Source organism: Manis javanica, chromosome 14 (assembly GCF_040802235.1).
Source record: "Manis javanica isolate MJ-LG chromosome 14, MJ_LKY, whole genome shotgun sequence".
In the NCBI taxonomy this organism is placed as follows: Eukaryota; Metazoa; Chordata; class Mammalia; order Pholidota; family Manidae; genus Manis; species Manis javanica.
Genome location: NC_133169.1, coordinates 16,726,267 through 16,738,018, shown reverse-complemented (window position 1 = coordinate 16,738,018; position 11,752 = coordinate 16,726,267).

The window sequence follows — 11,752 nt, the reverse complement described above, 5'->3', positions numbered from 1 at the left end:
ATAATCCTATTAACTGGGCATAGAACTCTCTGGGATTCAGGTCTCTTTCCTCTCCTGATAGTAAACATCCCTTTTTTTCTGTAGAAAGACATACCATCACAATAGACTATAATTCCATGAACACAGATGATGAGTTATTTTTCCAGAACCTTCTATTTCCAGCAGAACATGTTCCCAAAACATCAAACACATGATTTCATGCCCCCCCCTCATATTATTGTTCCCACCTACCTAGGATGTCCTTCTCTCCAGAAGAAATATTCCCATTGCCATCAAACTCATGTGCATTTGACATCTGGCTATACCACTTACAGAGTGTGTGATCTTGAGTGTGTCTATTCACTTCTCTGAGCCCTAATTTCCTCATATGTGAAATGTAGGCAATAGGTCCTCTTTTACATAGTTACTATGACATTTAAAAAGATAATATATGCTACTGTGTTAATTGCTTATACTATGTCCAGCATGTAATAGAGGTACAATTGATAGTTTTGGATAAAATTAGTTTTTCCATCATCCTTCCAAATCGTACCCATTCTGAATGTCCATCTCAAATCCCAATATTTCTATGATTTACTCTTCTCACAAATTTAGCCTACACTAACCTCACTGTTCTTTTAGTTTGTATAATTTTTAAAATGTTTCTGCTTATTTACTTTCCTAATTGTATTTCCATATATTACATATTTACATGTATCATCTCCCTTAACTACATTGTCAGTTCCTAGAGGGCAAGAGTGTCTCTTATATCTTTTTCCTGTTTATATGAATTTATTTAGGTTCAAAAAAAGACAAGTTGGTTTAAAAAGAACTATTAGTGATAAAGCTATCAGACTTTCCAAAAATAATAGCCAGAAATAGAGAGCTATTAAATACATAGAAATGTAGGTATTACATGATAAGGAAAACATTGGAAAATTACCAACGAATGAATAAAATTTGGGAAAAGTGACTCTATTTCATCCTGCCTTCTCCTTTTTTGGAACTCCCATTGCAATGGTTGGGTAATTTGACTCGCCTTTTTCCCTCCTTATGCCCTTCTCTCCCTCACTTTCCACTCCTACAACAGCTTTATTTGAATATAATTTAAGTACAGTGAAATTCACCCATTGTGAGTGTAGCAGTCAATAATCTTTGGTAAATGTAAAAGTTTTTTACATATCTTTTGTTTCCTTTCTAGCCTCAACCACAATGCTGGGCATTACTAGGCAGCCACTAAACCCTTAGAAAGTACAAATAGAATAATTATGGATTTTAAAGTACCTTACTAGGCTTCTTACTGTAATTGGTTCACTTGAATTATTGCTCAAAAACCAAACGCATCATAACATGAGACTTCCTGCTGGCCTGAGCACTGGGGTCTCCTGTCTTAGGACATAAAGGAGGGCAGAACGTGTCATCGCCCTTGCATGGAGAGTTCAGATACTGCATCTTCATCCTGAGAAGGGCTGGAGAGCCAATAGTTTCCACACCTCAGACTGCTTTGAAGGTTGAACCCAGACAAATTAAGTTCTGTTCTTCAATAACCACCACAAACTCGTAATTTCCCAGTCAAAAACGAAACTTGTTTAATAAACAATCCACTCGTGTGACAATACCTGTCCATCAGACGCATGCTTTAATAATGTATGTTAAAGTCCTTTACAAATCCCAGAGAAGTCTACAAATGAAAGAAGCTGGACATTGTGATTTATACTGGCTCATTTTTCCTGGACAGATATGTTCAGTCAATTACTTAGAGAACAATGATCATTCATTGGCACCAACAGCAAGAGACAACATTTGAATACATTTTACTGGATGAGAATGTAGTAACAACTGAGAATTTTCTCCGAAAAAGTAAATTTTGTGTTTAAAAATACACTGTCAACAAATGGTATCCATAAACATCAGCTATTTTAATTTTTATTAAACATTTTATACTCCCTATAACATTATTTACAGGTCATCTAAAATTCAATAGAAAATCAAAGAACTGGATAAAACAATAACTTCACAGTTTATAAGCACTGTACCTCATTTTATTTATATTAAGGTGTGCTTAATAATATATAATTTTTACAATGTGGCAACAAAGTCTTTTATTATGCTTTAAATATGACATAATTTTTTCCTTAATTTAATGTGCAAGAAAATAATACTCTTTTTGTTCCTGGACTGCCATTATATTATTATGAATGAAAGTGTTTTCACCTCTTTAGGGTTATTTCAATAGAACAGGGATGAGATTAATTGGTTAAATATGACCATGTCTGTCCCTGACTACCCACACCACCACCACTACACACACACACACACACACACACACATGCTCACTTGCCACTTAAATCTCAATGAATCCTCACTAGTCTAAGTCCATGGTCCTCAGCATGATACACAAGACTCTCACACCTGCCTTATCTGCCTTATCTGCCTGTAGAGACAATCCTCTGACCACCAAACTCACCTTACGTCCCAGTATCATCAGAGCAATCATGGCTCCCAGGACATCCTTGTCATCCTGTCTCCTGCTTCTACACGTGGAAGCCCTTCCCCAACACTGCTGCTTCTTGCCTCCCTATACACTCCCCATGAATGCCTATCTGGAAGACTCCCCCGGAAACTCTATTAAGTTTTAAAATCTGTTTAAAACTCTGTTGAGATACCTCCTCCTAGAAGCTTTTCCTGTCCACAAATAGATTCAATATATTCCTTTTTTGTTGTTGTTTTGTGGCTTTTTTTGGTGGGGGTGGGGGGCGGTGCAGGGAGGTACTATTTCTGAACCAAGACCAGAGTTCTATTATTTATCATTTCCCTCTGTGTCATAATTATTTATTTTCATGTCTGTCTCCCCTGTGAAACTTGAGCTCCTTGATGTCTGGAATCATTCCTTGTTAACCTCTGCGCATCTCCTGCCTGGCACCTAGACTGGTCCATGCTTAGTTAATGTTTGTAAATCTCTTAGATGTGGAAGCCAAGAAGAATTTTATATTTAAAAAATATATATCCTGAAATCACTTGAAAAGAATTTTGCATTCACTTATACTGCAAACAGAATGTAAGAGTGGAAGAGCCTTATCATGTGCTTGCCAGGATTGGGCATTTGTTTCTTGTGACAATTACACATAATCACCAATGGAGGGAGTCTGGCAAGGCAGGGACTAGGGATATAGGGGCCATGGAATATACTGGAAACAATAACCTATACTAGAAAGGGGAACACCATTACTTAATATTTTTCAGGTAGTAGGGTGTGGACAGAGTTGGGGTTGCTTAATGAATTTGGTGCCCTGAGTGTTTCTGTCTAGTTTTTATCAATGGGAAGATCCATGTCAAAGAGTGTTCACCCCAAAACACATTTGCAGAATGAAAAGTGAGAAGTTTGCTGTGCTAATGCTTATTTTGAGCCAAGTGAGAGTTTTTCTCCCTTTCATTATTCACAGCTGATTACATGACTATGTATTTCAGCAATCCTACACTCCTTTTTTTCATATTCACACATATAATTGAAGTCAATGTTATGTTTAAGTTTACTTTGTAAGTCTTATATGTCTGGAAACAAAGCATATAAAATAAGGCAACCATGTGACATTTTTACGCACAACCTTCAGGAAGGCTAAGTAATTCTCTCCCTTCTGAAGAGTATATTTTCTAAAGATATTCCCTGTTATACCAATAAGAATAATCACAGGGGACTTTCCCTCCTAAGGTGGTATTTTGATTTCAGGAATTAAGCTCTAATCGAGCAGCTGAGAAAGATCCTGCTATAAATGTTAATGATGAAGCCAGCTTTTCTAATGAACTCCAACTGATGACGGGGCAGGAGGAAGGAAAGCAGGAAGTATTAGGGGATGGGCTTTGCAGTGAGTTGAATAGTGACCAACTCTGAAACTCATGTCCTACTGGAACCTCTGAATATGACCTTATTTGGAAATAGAGGATCTGTAGATGAAATCATCCTGGATATAGTGTGGGCCTTAAATCCAATAATTAGTACCTTACAAGAGACCCAGGGATAGGATAACCACATGAAGATGGAGGCAGAGACTGGAGTTCTGCAGCCACGAGCCAAGGAATGTCTGGGACCCGCAGAACTTGGGTGATGCATGGAGGGATACTTCCCTAGAGCCTTCATAAGGAGTGTATTCTTGCAGACACCTTGATTTTGGACTTCTAGCCTCCAGAACTGTAGGAGAATAAATTTCTACTGTTTTAAGCCACCAAACTTCTGGTCATTTATTATAGCATTCACAAAAAATTAATACAGGCTGTATATCTGTGTATCCAATGATTGGTTACTAAATTCCTACTGTTTGCCAGGTTTTGTGCTAGGCGCACAGTAATGAATATATGAACGAATATACAAAAAATACGACCATATGAATGAATATCTAGGGTATACAGTAAATGAAGAAGAGAGATGTTAAATGCAGTACTTGTACTGCTGCGAGAGTTAAAAATTAGAGGTATAGTTTAAAGATTTGGGGAAGACTTTGCCTCAAATAAGGCCAAGGGGTAGGGCTGTCCAGGTGTGTAGGGTTGTCTAGGTAAACAGGGAAGATGATGGTAACCATTACACTAGAGAAAAGCTAAAAACTAAAGAAAGTACCAACACTGAGATACGTAGGAGCTCAGCTGGGAAATAGTGTCAGGAGCAGAGTGGTCAGGGACACAAAATGATGCAGGAGTTTCAGTCGGGATGACATCCGATAGGACTTGCAGGTTTTGTTAAAGACTAGAGACATTATTCTAAGAGTGATTATAAGTTTTCTGAAGAATTTTTGGTAGGTTGTAATGTGACTAGAGTCATTTTTAAGAGATCACTCTGGTTATTTTGTAGTGACAGTTGGAGGAAGGCAAGAATGAGTGTGGGTCCCCAGGTCAGAGGCCATTGCCAGTGGTTCAGGGAGGAGTCAATGGTAGCCTGGTCTCAGGTCACGGAACTGGGGACTGAGAGGTGTGGATGGGTTTTGGGGGAAGAAGTCATAGGACTTGATGATTAAAGGAAGGAGAGGAAATGGGTATGGATATACTATGTGCTGGGAAGAATAACTAGAAGAGGAATGTGTTTGGTGGAGACAGTGACCCCGAATTTACTTTTGGATTTGTTCTTTGATGTGTCTTTGAGACATATAAGTAGAGATGCTATGTTAGTCATCAAATAAATAGGTATAAAGTTTAGACACTCTCTGGCCTGAAGACACGTATTCTAAGTCATTGGAATTAGACTGCATTTGAAGCAATGGGAATAAAAGACATAATCCAGGGAGAGATGACAACAGAGAAGTGAAGATCTGCAAACCAGAAGCATTTCTGAAAGATATGGTGACGAGCTTTAAAAATAACTGGCAATAAAGACCATAGGGAAACTGGGTGGGCGTGGTATATGGAAGCTGAGGGAAAGAAATAGTTTAAGGAGAAATGGTCAACAAGGTCAAAAGCTGATAAGTATCTTACTAAGATGGGAATGGAAAATGTCTTTGAATTGAGCAATATGGAGAACATTGGTGACCTTGTACTGTGTACTGTGGTGGGTGGAAGTCAGGGGTGCTAAAAGACAGCAGCAATGAAGAATGCCAACAGGGCCTATGACATTAACTCAGCCGCCTCTATGTTCATCCTCACCTTGACACCTTGATGTTTCATAAGGCCCCTGAAGCATTTCTGAGTCACCTGAGATTGGGTTCCCAAGCCCTGGTAGAATGGAAGCTTGGAAGAGAGATTAAGTTCAATCATAAAGTTGACTGTTTCCATACATTTGAGCACTGAGGTTCATCTTGCTACAATGAAGTGAGTTTGGGGAACATTGATGTCAAAGAGGAGACGATGCATCATCTTGGAAAGAAAGGGGACAACCAGAACCTTCAACCCCAGTGACATTTTTTTTCAAGCCCTCCAGCAGGGGGAGACAGGCTAAAAAATCTGTACAGGATTTGCATTTTATATAACGTAACTGGTTCCCCAACTCTCTTCCAGTCCTTCCTTTCTAGAAATTAGTATCTGCTTCTCCTACCTGTTTATCTGTTCTAGGACCAAGTAATGTCTGTGCATTTAAATCGCTCAAGATATCCTAATATTCCAGTGGCAAGGGGAACCTCTGAGCTACCTAACTTCTAGTTTTCCTTCAGTCCCAACACTATGATTCAAGGAGGGTAGAGGATAGGACAGCAGGGCAAAACCTGTGTCAGTGGCTTGATAAAAGCTAATTCCAGCTCATGTCTGGTGCTCAGATGGTAGTCTCCAATTATCCAAGTGGGTTTTTTCGGTTTCATTTCCAAGTAAAATTCAAAATCTACTGAAGGGGATAGGAACTGGGTTGAAGCAAGCTTGGTCAAAGGCATACCTCTGGAAGACATTTTAACAGCAAAATCTCAACCCTCATGTCTTAAGGATCTGAATGTCATGTCCTTTACTTAACATGTATATTTGAGTTTTAAAACAAAATCTTTCTAAGGGAATTCATCTCATTTTGATAAACGAAGTCCCTTCCAAGGCTTTTAACTTTTTCAAGAGAAAAGTATTTTTTTCTAAGCCTGATCCCAAAATTGAACAGGTATCTTTCAACTGTTTTGTTTGTATGTGTGTTTGTTGTAACAAAATAAAGTTTTTTTGTCATCAAGCTCTAGACAGAAACCCACGATCAGCATGATGTGACCACAGAGATGGTGGAAATGGAACAGACCCAGGGCTGGGCAAAAGCCAAGCCCCGCACCCTTTCCAAGGAGGGAGCAAACTTTGAGAAGCAGGGTACAAGAGGGCACAAAGAACAGGAGTAGGAGAGGGCGGTCCAGACAAATACCTGGGAGAAAAGGCTGCATCTTTGATTCAATTCACATAACACTGCTTCTTTCATTTAATATTTTTGATTCTCCAAATAACCCTGTGAGGTAATTAGCGCTTATTATTCCCAGTTCTGCAATGATAAAACCAAATCTTCAGGCGATTAAGATACACAGCTACAAAAAAGTACTCTAGGGACTTGAATCCAGGTCTTTCTGATTATTTTCTTACTAGTAAATCCTAAAACACATGTTGCTTCCCAGAACTAATTACTTATGTTATTCAATGCCTATGTCTCAGTAGGCATATAGCATAATGACTCTCAAGCCCTCGACTAGAATAATTTTAAGAGCCAGCACATAGAACACTGATGTTGGATTCTGTTTACTGCTATGGAAGACAGGCTTATGTTTGTATCTTCCATTAATTAAAAGGAAGACACAATTAGTACAGAAAGTCCAATTCAAATGTTGTCAATGGAATTTTCAAGTCAAGTACACATTTCTTAAGTGAAAATGATAATAATACCTCATAAGATAGTTGTCAACTTTTAATGACACTGTGCATACATAATGAATGCTTAATGCAATACCTGGAACATAGTATATACTCAATAAAACTGGGAATATTCTTTTGATAGGTATTAGTTCATTACCTACCATCTGATTTATATTTTAAAGCTTACAGCTCTTACATTATACATTTATTGGCAATAGTGTAGATTTCAGTTCTATGAACATTTGACACACATTTTCAAACTATTTCAAACTCTCTTGAAACAATTTACAGTGCAAGAAATAACCAAGAATTGTTTCTCTTAAGTAGTTTTGGTATTTAAGATGCTGAATTCTTAATAGAATCCCCCCTTTTTTCTTAACATAGAAGCATAATCATTTGTTTTACAAGTATTCACCAAAATCAGTCTAAACAAATATTTTTGAAGACATGGAAAATATTAAAGAAGTGTTATATATTGATTTCAGTTATTCTTTTATAGTAGTTAGAAGCACCCTTCTACCTTCATGTCCCTTATTTTCAGGTGGGTGGACTTTAATGCAGCCAGACATCCGTTTGAGTCCCTCTCCTACCTGATTAACACCTTCCAAGTATAGTATCAGTGAGTCTGGGAGGAGAAACTGGGCTTGAGAGCTCAGTTCATTCCGCCACCCATTCTCTTTGATCTCTGCTCAGGGTGCCATGGCTTTTACCTCAGCAGACTCTGTCCCTGTGAAGGACACGTGCATCCTCTGGATACTAAGGGCTGGCTGAGGCTGTCAGCAGCCCCATAGCTGCTGCACTGCTGACCGTGCTTTCCCAGAGCACCGGCCTCACCCCCTTCCTATCTCTCAGTTGGTCCTGAATTGGGAGTAGGTGAGGGGAGCTATTTGGGAGCCCCCTAAATTTCCAACAAACGTGTCCTCACTATTTAATGCCTTTGGGGAAAAATAGCACACAAAATGGTTACTGACTGAGTCACTTCAATATCTGGACCTGTGCAGAAAAATCAACAAGTAGAAAGATATACTCTACCTCTGAGAAGTTTATGTATTTTGCTAGTTATTGTATTTCAATAGTTCATATATCTTGGCAGTTCTGTAGCAAATGTTAGTACCTCATGAAATGAAACAGACATAAGGACGTTATGTGTTTTGATCAAATGCAGATAAGCCCAAAGATGTTTTATGTAATTTACTGTATGAAAGTCTCTCCTTCTAGCCATCCAGTTGCCTGACACCATAAAATTCATGTGTCAGTAATTAAATTTTGTAATGTATGTAAAAGTGTTTTATATATTTAAGAATATTATGCACATATACATTGTAAGCTATCATTTTGGTGATAATTATTCCAAACTTAACACCCTTTCCCTATTCCCACCTGTGCATTTATTACATCAGGCATAAGCTGGTTATACAGGATGTGAGAATATCCACCTCCTTTTCCAAATCTAGAATGATTATTATCAAGTAAATTTGGTCAAGTAGAAGTTAACATATTATTCTTGTATTCCAACTAGCAGTCGCTAGCTGACAGGAAAATCAATTCCATTTCCTCAACAGCAAATTATATTCCATTCTGTACACTATAGCACTTTTCTTAGGTTTGATAAATAAGGAAAAAATACTGACAGTCATTTAACTTAGTAGGATTTACTTAAATGAACTGCCAGAAAGAACTTAACTCTTAAAATAATTGATTTTTCTCTATATCAGATGAAAAATGTACCATAGAGTAAACATAAGTCTTTTAAACAAAAGTAATTTTCTGTTCATTAAAGGTAACATAAAATACATCAGAAGACTGAATTATCTGAAACTTTGAAAAAAATTACTTGCAGGTTATTAACCTATTTTTAAAGCAAGAAGCCTTAAACAGTGTCCAGACCATCTCTCAACCTGGTGTGCACTGAGATGAAGAAATTTTAAAACAAATATTTGTTACTATCCCAGTGGTTTTGCTAATATGACTGCAGTACAATAGCTGAATATACGTAAGTAATTTGAAAATGACAACTCTCATGACAGGCAGTCGCCATCAGGGAGACCTAGAAAAAAAATCCATACTGACCTCACCACTGTCCAACTCCTATTGGCAGCTGTCACTCAAAAGGCGATATCACATAAAAGCTTTCTGATCTGTAGCTGAAGTTTCCATAGTAGGGCAAAATCCTATTACCCTCTAGCCTACCTCTCACACATTTTTTCTCTTCTCTTTATATTTGCAACCACTGACAGTTTCTCCTAGTAAAATGCTTTTTACTCAGGCTGGTTCTTATTATCATACCATCCCAAAATCTTCTTAAAAATAATCAATTGTATAGAATGATATATTCTTAAAGTTAAATTATGCAGCACCCAACTCCCTTTAATTGCCATTTCCTACCTTCACTGGTCTAACTAAATTTTTCATAACAGAATCATTACTCATATTCAAATTGTAGTTTAAATTTGAATTTTAATATTTAAGCATCTAGTTTGTTTAAATGTCCTTGAAATCTAGGAAGAGAAGAGATTAGTTGCAGATTCCATAAACATTACTCATAAACTCAGAAAATGTATGGGATTTATACACATGAGTCTACAGTCCTTTATTCCAACAAAGTTGGTTGAAAGCTAGAAAAGAAAATATTCAACCTAACTTTGCCTACTTATATGATAGATGAGTAGCATTTCCTTAGTATTTCACCAGACTTTATGTCTGTATTTGCAGACACAGTCTAGCGTGAAAGGAACAGCAATAATATCTTCTAAGAGCTCATCAGAGATCAATGTGGTCAGAAAGATAGATACATTTGTAAGTATTTTCTGTCAGAGGAAACCAGTAAGGTCATTATTTGTCATTGTGCTACAGGGGTTCCCGACCTGGTTTGGTCGTATTGTTGAGCCAACAATTGTCTTAGCACCTGGAGAGGGAGTTCTTATGACATGTTCAAATCACATAATTCTCCAAAATCATTAATTCATTCAAAAATATTTATTTAATATCTACTATATGCTTGTATCATTTCTGTTATCTGGATGTCTTTTTCTGTACCTTTCATCAATTTTACTCCTACTCATCCTTGATATTTTTAGGGCAGATATTAATCTTTCAAGGAGCCTTTCCTTACCCTTTTTTTAACCTACTTAGTGGTGGAATGAATCCCATTATCCTGGGAGTTCCTTTATTTTTTTAAAAATATCTTTATTGAGAAGCAATTCACATATAAGAAATTTCATTCTAAAGAGTACAAGTCGGTGGTATTTCACATATTCATAAGGTGGTGCAATGATCACCACTTTCTAATTCCAGGTCATTTTTATCACCCCCAGACAAATTTCATACCATTATTACTCACCCTTGTTCCCCCCTCACCTAGTTCCTGGCAACCACAAATCTACTTTCTGTGTCTAGATTTGCTTATTCTGTACATTTCATATAAAGGAATCACAACATGTGGCCTTTCATGCCTGATTTCTTTGACTTAGCATAATGTTTTTAAGGGTCATCCACATTATGGCATGTCATGCCTTTTTATTGCAGAAAAATATTTAATTGTATGAATATATCACATTTTGTTTATTCACTTATCAGTTGATGGTGCTTGGATTATTTCCACTCTTTGGCTTTTATGAATAATCCTTCCATGAACGCTCATGTAGAAACTTTGGAAATATGTTCTCAGTTCCCTTGGGTATATACTTAGGAGTGGAATTCTTGGACCATATGGTTACTCCATGATTAACAATTTAAGGAAGCGCTAAACTGTTGCCAAAAGTAGTTGTGCCATTTTGCAATCCCACCAGAAATTGCATGAAGGTTCTCATTTCTCTACATCCCTGGTGTCACTTGTTATTTTCCATCTTTTTCATTATGGTCATCCCAGTGAGTAAGAAGTGCCATTTGATGGTGATTTTGATTTGATTTTCCTGACTAATGAAGAGTGCCTGAATGTGACAAATGATGCTGAGCATTTCTTCACCTATACTAGGAAATTCTCAAGTTTGGAATCAAGATACTATTTATTTTACTATCTGTATATCAGATACAAACTAGCACATAGTAGGAACTCAATTAATGTTTACAAAAAGAATTTTTAAAGAGTACCATGCTTTGAATTACCCATAAGGTCCTAAGTACCTGTTAAAAATACCCTTTTCAAATAGCCCAAACACACTGGTAAATAAATAAATATATATATGCACAAAAATATGGATTCTTTACACCGATTTTTTAAAACCCAGGTAAAATATGTGTTTTTAAATGATGAGTTACTTACATTTTTCTCATTAGAAATCAGTTTGAGACCAGCAGTATGTCAGGGCTCTTTATGAGAACAACATTTAACTAAGATTGGGTTGTAGCTGTGTTTCAGCCAAGTCGGTTACAGGGCCAAGAAAGTAAGACTTGGTGTTCATGGAAGGCAGAGGCAGATATGGATCTTGCACGAGAGCCTGTCCTCTGAAATTAGTGATGGATGAGAGATATGGATTTATTTTTCAGGGTATGTTCT